General features: G+C 45.6%; 1 pseudogene; it reads left to right on the top strand.

The window, feature by feature from the left end:
• The first annotated feature begins 914 nt into the window (after positions 1–914).
• Positions 915–5222, top strand: LOC147967730 (uncharacterized; annotated as a pseudogene).
• Positions 5223–7608: the final 2386 nt, after the last annotated feature.

Here is a 7608-nt window from a genome sequence, read left to right as displayed (position 1 = left end):
GGCAGCGATGCGCTTGGATGCGGAGGAGGGAAACCGGCTAGGCGAGGCGGCTACCAGGAGTGCCAGGCTCTGTTCTTATCATTCCCCTGTTCCCGCGTGCCAGAAGACACCGTAGCCATAGATCTGTCATCGTGTGGCTCTGGAGCGAAGATAACAGTTCGATCTAGTGGGCAACTCTCCTTCGTCGATCTGCCATCCAAGGGTTGGCGATGCTAGTGAATTAGTTGTAGCGGCTCCGGTAAGCGCATGTGCTCTGTTTTGTTTTCTTTCACCTTTTCCCAACTTGTAATGGCTATAAAGCCAGCAACCCTGCGTGTGAGAGGGCATGACTTTGTGTATTGGGTGTAAACCCTAGTCGCCGGTGGCGTGCTGTACCTACTTTCCCCCAAATTCTCAATAAGAACCCTAGTTCTAAGCTCCCTGTTTCGTCCCTAAATTCATCATTTGTGAGCTAAGTTGCGTAGAACAGTGCTCTGGTCCTAACAATTGGTATCAGACGCCAGTCCTTCCTCGGGGGCGAATTTGATTTGAGCAGTGTTGGGGTTGGTCGTCGGCCGTAAAATCCCTCTTCACGCTTGAATCGGGCGGCGGAGTATTCGAAAGGTGGCCGGAGTGGCAGAGTTCGGGTATAGTCGGAATTGCAGCCTGGTTGCCGGAGAGTAATTCTCTGGTGGTAAAACCCCAGCTCCTACGATCTGACCGTGTACCAGCGGCGACGAGAATTCCCTCCCTCCCAACCACTGGTGTGAATTGCTAAAGCAGACAAGATGACAGGTCAAGCCGATTCGGGCACAACTGCAGAGTTGCAGCTTGAGTCACTGGAGTTGGACATCAAGACGCTGCAGCGTGACAGAGAAGAAGATCGCAAATAATTTCAGCAGTTCCAGGCGACAATGAACAGAAACTTTGCCACGATGCAGAAGAATTTTGAAAAGGTCAAAGACAATTTCATGCGTTTACTGTTGGACCCGGAGCCAGTTACTGCAGAGGAAAGAGAAGGTCAGGGCAGTGTCCAAGTCAAGGACAACCACAATCAATCTCCTCAAATAGCTCCTAGACGACCCAAACAGCTCCAAGCTCCGACTCCTCCATCAGTAACAATGCCAGAGAAAGGAGCCCCTTTGCCAGTAGGAAATGCAACTCTGCGTGATCACACTGGATAAGAGCTCAATTTGGATGGGACTCTGAAAGTACCTTACACGCATCCAAATTTTGGTCAAGGTAAGGAAACAACACCAAACATTGTGGTGCAACTAGAAGAACGGCAGGAGGAAGAGGTCATTGATCCACAATACAGAAGAGGGCCCAATTTCCCTGTTGATGGAAGAAGAAATGTTCTAACTATAAAGCCAGCAAAGTTAAATATCTTTGAATTTGAGGGTCAAGACCCAGAGTCTTGGATTCAGAATTTAGAGCAGTACTTTGCTGCAGCTAGAACTCCTATTGAGCACAGAACTGAACTGGCCATTTCTTACCTCAAAGGGCCTGCTGTACAGTGGTGGAGAGGAACAGGATTTGCTCCTAGCAATGTTCCATGGCACAAATTTTGCTCTTACATTTCTGACAGATTTTCTGGGGATTCTGTTTGTGACATTGTCAGCTCCTTCCATGCAGCACAGCAAACTACTATCGTTACTGCATATGTGGAGCAGTTTGAGCAACTGATGAACATCATGAGAAGGGAAAACCCTGGAATCCCTGATGATTATTATGTTTCCAGCTTTGTGGCAGGACTTAACCCATATATTAAGAGTCATGTGGAGTGCTTCAGGCCTAAGGATATGCAAACTACGGTGTGGTATGCTAGGAGGATGGAAAAGGCTCAGGTACCAACTACAGCAGTGCAAACTAAACCATATATTCCTCAACCTAGAAGGCAAGTAATATTTGATCAGCCCAAAACCCCTACAACTACTGCCACACCAAATAGAAACACTGTTATTCAGCAGGCAAAACAAAACCAAGTGTGTTATAAGTGCAGAGAGCCATGGGTGCCAGGTCACAAGCAGGTCTGTAAAATAAGCCAGAGAGGTCAGATCCAAGCACTACAAGCTGAGGAAGTTGAAAACCCTGAAACAATCTTTGTCACAGACTTTGATGACCCTGATTTGGAAACACATGAGCAGCCATCTAGTGAAGCAGTGTTGAGTGTCAATGCATGCTGCAATGGGTATAGGAGCACACAAAAATACTTTTATATTGACTTTGAAAGTAGGAAATACAGTTGCCACAACACTGGTGGATAGTGGTAGCACTTCTACCTTCATTTCTCCTGAAATGGCAGGCAAGTTACCTATCACTACAAGCCCTACACCCAAGATAAAGGTGGTGGTTGCTAGTGGGGAGTGCTATGGACTGAATTTCAAGCAAAAGATTGCCCTTATGAAATATAAGGCCATCACTTTAGTGACAACTTCAGAGTATTGAAACTGAAGGGGTATGACATGATTTTGGGAGTTGATTGGCTCAGGAAATATAGTCCAATACAAATGGACTTTATTAAAATGGAAATGAAAATTCCTGACAGCTCTGGACAGTTCATCACATTTGTGGATGAGACTGTTCCCCTGGCTCCTATAGCTGAGGCTAAGGACAACACTGAAAAAATGTTAGAACAAGCTGTCTATGGATTTTTCTTGTTCACAACTTCTGGTACTGAATTCACATCAGCTAGTCCAGCAATCCCTATTGAATTGCAGCCACTGTTGGACCAATATGAACAGTTGTTTCAAGAGCCAACTGAATTGCCTCCTAGCAGGCCTTGTGATCACAGAATTCCCTTAGTGGAAGGAGCAAAGGTGGTTAACCAAAGGCCTTATAGAATTCCTCACCATCAAAATGAAATTTTGGAGAAAATCATCAAGGAGCTGCTGAAAAATAGGATCATCAGACCTAGCACAAGCCCTTTTTCTTCTCCTATGCTACTGGTCAAGAAAAAAGATGGATCTTGGAGGTTATGCACTGATTATAGAAAATTGAATGCTATAACTATCAAAACTAAATATCCCATTCCTATGATTGAGGACCTTCTGGATCAACTCAAAGGAGCAAAGATTTTCTCTAAAATTGATCTCAGAAATGGATATCACCAAATCAGGATGGCAGAAGAGGATATACCAAAAACTGCATTCACTACTCACATGGGACTGTTTGAATTTCTAGTTATGTCCTTTGGACTAACTAATGGTCCTCCATCCTTCCAGGCATTAATGAACTTATTGTTTGGCCATCTCAAATTTTTTGTGGTTTTCTTTGATGATATCTTGGTGTTCAGTTTCTCTCTGGAAGAACACAAGGACCACTTAAAGCAGGTGTTTGATATATTGCAAACAAACAAACTATATGCAAAAATGGAAAAGTGCACTTTCGGACAGCATGCGATTGAATATTTGGGTCATGTTATTAACTCTGAGGGAGTCTCTATTGACCCATCTAAGATACAATCCATTAGAGATTGGCCAACTCCTACTACTGTAACTGAATTGAGAAGCTTTTTGGGGCTAAGTGGATATTATAGAAGGTTTATCCAGGGATATGGAGTAATTTGTAGACCACTATTTGATTGCTTAAAGAAGGAGGGTTTCTCCTGGAAAGAAGAGCAACAAGAAGCATTTGTGACATTGAAAAACAAGCTTACCAGCACCCCTATGTTAGTACTGCCTGATTTCTCCAAACCTTTCATTTTGGAAACAGATGCTTGTGGGTATGGATTGGGAGCTGTGTTGATGCAAGAGGGAAAACCTATATCTTACTTCAGCCATAAGGTTTTCCCTCTTTCTGTGCTAAGGTCAAGGAAGTCACAGCAAACTATCATCATGATAGTAAAATCAAGGAGCTCATAGCTGAATGTATTGTGGATAAATATAATACCACTGCTTATTCCTTCAAGAATGGAATATTGAGATTTCATAACAAGATTGTAGTGGGAGCTGCTACTAACCTTAGACAGGAAATCCTCCAAACATTCCATAGTTCGGAATTGGGTGGCCATTCGGGTGAAAGAGCTACTTACCAGAGAGTGAAATTAATTTTTCACTGGCAGGGTTTAAAGCAAGATGTGGTGCAGTTTGTCAAGCAATGTCCTGTTTGCCAGTTGAACAAAGCTGAGCACACTCCTTACCCTGGATTATTGGAACCACTTCCTGTGCCAGATTTTGCTTGGGCACATGTGAGCATGGATTTTGTGGAGGGGCTACCCAAGTCTGAACACAAGAACTTGATTTTGGTAGTGGTTGACAGATTCACCAAGTACTCTCATTTCATTGCTATGAAACATCCCATTACAGTGCAATCTGTTGCAAAAGCATTTTCTGATAATTTGTTCAGGTTACATGGGATGCCATTGGTGATTGTCACTGACAGAGACATAATTTTTACTAGTCATCTATGGCAGCAACTGTTTAAGTCCTTGAAGATCAAGTTACACTTGAGCACCAGTTACCAACCCTCAAACTAATGGTCAAACAGAAAGAGTTAATCAGTGTTTGGAGAACTACTTGAGATGTATGTGTTTCCAACTACCAAGGAAGTGGCATGGGTAGTTGTCACTAGCTGAGTGGTGGTACAACACTTCTTTCCACACATCATTAAAAATGACACCCTTTCAGGCTTTATACGGCTTTCCTCCCCCTATGATTGCTGAATCTGCCTTTCTTGATGTAATTTGTGAGGATAATGAGGATCTGTTGCATAACGGAGAATTGGCACTGGAAATAATCAAGCACAATCTGCTGAAAGCTCAATCTAGAATGAAGTTCTTTGCTGATAAGAAAAGGAAGGAAAGAGAATTTGTAGTGGGGGACATGGTCTATTTGAAGTTGCAACCTTACAGACACAGTTCTCTCAGTCTGCATAGGCACATGAAGCTGCACTCCAAGTTTTATGGCCCATTCAGAGTAATGGAAAGTATTGGAAACCATGCATACAAATTACTGTTGCCAGAGGGCTGCCAGCTGCATGACACATTTCATGTCAGCCAGTTGAAGAAGCACATTGGGCCAACAGTCATACGTTCCCCTATGCTACCACTAGTTGGCCCTGATGGTATTATCAAAGTGGAGCCTGAAGCTGTGCTGGAAAGAACACTCATTCCAAGGAAGCAAAGAAACATCAGTATTCCTGTCGTCAGGTGGTTAGTCAAGTGGACCAATATGCCAGTGGAGGAAGCTACTTGGGAAGACTCTACGTTTATTCAGAAGGTTTTTCCATCTTTCAGAGCTTGAGGACAAGCTCAGTTTCAATTGGGGGGGGGTATTGTCAGGCTCTGTTCTTATCATTCCCCTGTTCCCGCATGCCGGAAGACACCGTAGCCATAGATCTGTCATCGCGTGTCTCTAGAGCGAAGATAACGGTTTGATCTAGTGGGCAGCTCTCCTTCATCGATCTACCACCCAAGGGTTGGCGATGCTAGTGAATTAGCTGTAGCGGCTCCGACAAGCGCATGTGCTCTGTTTTGTTTTCTTTCACCTTTTCCCAACTTGTAATGGCTATAAAGCCAGCAACCCTGCGTGTGAGAGGGCATGACTTTGTGTATTGGGTGTAAACCCTAGCCGCCAGTGGCGTGCTGTACCTACTTTCCCCCAAATTCTCAACAAGAACCCTAGTTCGAAGCTCCCTGTTTCAACCGGCAGGAGCAGCAGTAGGCAACGGTGATGCAGGCCGCCGGAGGAGCGGCGGGCACCGGGCGACGCGGGAGCCACGCGTGACTGCTTAGGCCTCGCTAGGCCTCCGACCTGGCCGCTTCCTCCCGCCACAGACCCGACCGAGCTGCCAAACGCTAGTGTTTGGGCCGGTTATATATTGGGAAAACTTTGTTTTTACCACTCTAGCTTTTGCCAATTTTTCTCATGCCACTCTAGAATTTGACTTCCCACGTTTACCACTCTTAGCTTTTGATAATACATCACTTTTGCCATTCCGTGGCAAAAGCAAAATTTTCAGAGTGGCAATTGTGATTCATTGTCAAAAGCTAAGAGTGGCAAAAGTGAAATGAAAAATTATCATTTTTGCCATGGAATGGCAAAGTGATGTATTGTCTAAAGCAAAGAGTGGCAAAAGTGAGATGTCAAATTGTAGAATGGCATAAGCAAAATTGGCAAAAGCAAGAGTGGCAAAAACAAACTTTTCCCGGCATTTATAATGCCACCGTCAATTGCAACCAAACCTGACCAAACAAACCAGTTTTGTTGGGCTGGCACGATAGCCCACGTGCCCGGCCGGTCACGGGCCAGCACAGCACGACACGGCTGTATCTCAGCAAACCCACCCGAGTTGGTCTCAGAAATCATAGACGCCACTACGGCCACATGGGACAAGCATAGGATCAATGTCACCTTCCTCCCGTTCGATGCAAAGGTAATCGCGGGCATCCCGTTGTGCACCATGTGTCGTGGTTCTAAGTCTGACAGTAGAATGGGGGTAGGGATATAGAGGCAAGATCTTAGCTATGGAGGAGTTGTACACGTGAGTTTTACGAGTTCAGGCCCTTCTCAGAGGAAGTAACAGCCCTACGTCTCGGAGCCCAGAGGCGGTCGACTGGATTATATGCATGTGTGTTACAGAGGGTGCGAACCCCTGTCCCTAAGGAGGAGGGTGGCTTATATAGAGTTCGCCAGACTCCTCCCGCCCTCAGTTACAAAGGGTTTAAGGTACATAAAGATGGGGATGTTACTGGTAACGCCTGCAATAAAGATACATAATGACCATTAAAGCTATGACTTAATTCCCGACCATTGCAGAGTGGAGTGGTTCTAGATCTCCTGGTAGTCGAGTGATTGTCCATACGGCCGAGTGTCTTCGATACTGTCGAGTGGAACATAGCTTAATGGTCGAGTGGATGATGATTTTTCTTCAAATGCTTCTGGTTCCTTTAGAGATGTCCTTGGGGAGGGTATCTTGGACAGATCCATGACCCTACCCTAGGCACATAGCTTCATCATTAGCCCCCGAATGGATCAGAGTTTGAGTGAGGAAGGAGTTGAGAACACTTCCGACTCATATTTAGTGCTATGAGTATATCTTGTTCTGGATCAATGAACTGAGGTGATGACACCAACTTCTTTTTCAGTCGCCTTGATCCATTCTTAGTTTTTGCCCAGTGAACTTTTACTGAAGAATTCTGAGTGATGATGCGGAGGATGTCTTCCATCTGTCAAGTTGTTCTGCTGTCCGCGAATTTCGTGGGATTCGAATCTAGGGAAGCGTGCCGGGTGGGGGAGGCCGCGGTAATCGGGACGGATTAGGCAGGTCGCCTCGATCCCCGCGCCACCTTTTTCGCCATGTATCGCGCACATGACTGTTGTGGGATTTGATAAAATTGTCCGGGCCTACAAGTCAGTCACTCGAAAGTGTCCTTATAAAAGGCACCGGACCGGGCTTTTGAACAATGCGCCCTCATTCTCCTTCTTCTTCCTCAGATTTCTCCGCTGCGCCTGCTTCCGCTCTCGGCGTCATAGCCCCGCTCGGACTCGATTCGCTGCCATGGGGAAGGAGAAGATGGTGGCGTTGGAGCACGCAAAGAAGGCGACGACGAAGGCGAAAGGGAAGAAGACCAGCCGGGGCGGATCTTCGTCGAGGTCCGGTCTGCCGCCAGGCTAGATCCTGGGTGAC

Source organism: Triticum urartu, chromosome 5A, assembly GCF_056163025.1.
Source record: "Triticum urartu cultivar PI428250 chromosome 5A, HENAU_Tu73, whole genome shotgun sequence".
In the NCBI taxonomy this organism is placed as follows: domain Eukaryota; kingdom Viridiplantae; phylum Streptophyta; class Magnoliopsida; order Poales; family Poaceae; genus Triticum; species Triticum urartu.
This window is presented reverse-complemented; position numbering and strand designations above follow the sequence as displayed.